Source organism: Tachypleus tridentatus, chromosome 13 (assembly GCF_004210375.1).
Source record: "Tachypleus tridentatus isolate NWPU-2018 chromosome 13, ASM421037v1, whole genome shotgun sequence".
Lineage (NCBI taxonomy): Eukaryota > Metazoa > Arthropoda > Merostomata > Xiphosura > Limulidae > Tachypleus > Tachypleus tridentatus.
Genome location: NC_134837.1, coordinates 36,722,428 through 36,723,635, shown reverse-complemented (window position 1 = coordinate 36,723,635; position 1,208 = coordinate 36,722,428).

Sequence of the window (1,208 nt, the reverse complement as noted above, 5' to 3'; positions counted from 1 at the left end):
TATTTAAACATTACGAAATATCTTCCTTCTTCACTAATTGTAGAGATTTCTCTTCGACTTCTCTTCCACAAAATTGATCGAGGCAGAGACTTGATTTTGAACCATATTTATACTATTGCCTGCAGCCGTTGTCACGTGATTTTTTATTCAAGAATAGGTAAGTAATAGTGGATAAAACGTTGTAAGCCCTAAATTTTTCATTAAAAATTCCACAAATATAAGCTATTTATATTTCAGTTTGAGTTGTTTGTCTGTTGGAAAGTATTGTGATATATCACATTGACCTTAACAAGGTGGACTCGTCCAAAGGCAGAGCTTTAACCGTGTGATATGTGTTTACCACGTGCTGCTAGCAAAAGTGCTGACTACAGTGAAAAGAAATATCTTTCAAACATAGTTATACATAACACAGTAAATAAAATTATATTCATCAATGTACTTTGATTTTTTTCAAAAATTTAAATTACTATCGAGTGTGTTTCAAGTCAGTTCGTCATTAGTCCGGACTTTATATATATATCCACTTTTTTCCCATGAAACTTATCGATATATAAAAAAAAACTTATTTGATTGAGTTATATATATGTGTAATTCATATAATTATATTACTTGTAAGTTAAAGTAAATCACTTAAAGAATTTATATAACTTTTTATTTTAAAACGTTTCAAGATTTAGAAATTGTATTAAAATATTAAATCAGTATCTGTATGTCTGTATATGTGAATAGATATAAAATATACATACAAACAACAAAGCTAACCCTATTTGAGTTTGAAGACTGTTGCTATAGAGATAATAACAATCCATATTTTTGTTAATGTCAATAGCTCACGCGTTCAACAACTGAGGCATCGCTATATATTTAGATGCTTCGTATAATTATTGCAATAAACAGGAAATAATGAGGTTCGTTTCTTTTCTTTTTTTAATTTCGCACAAAGTTACTCCAGGGCTATATGGGCTAGCCGTCCATAATTTAGCAGTGTAAGACAAGTGGGGAAGGTACCTAGTCATCACCACCCACCGCCAACTCTTGGGCTACTCTTTTACCAAGGAATAGTGGGATTCACCGTCACATTATAACACCCCCGCGACTGAAAGGGCGAGCATGTTTGGCGCGACAGGGATGCGAACCCTCGACCCTCAGATTACGAGTCGCACGCCTCAACACGCTTAGCCATGCCGGACCTAAATAATGAGGTATAA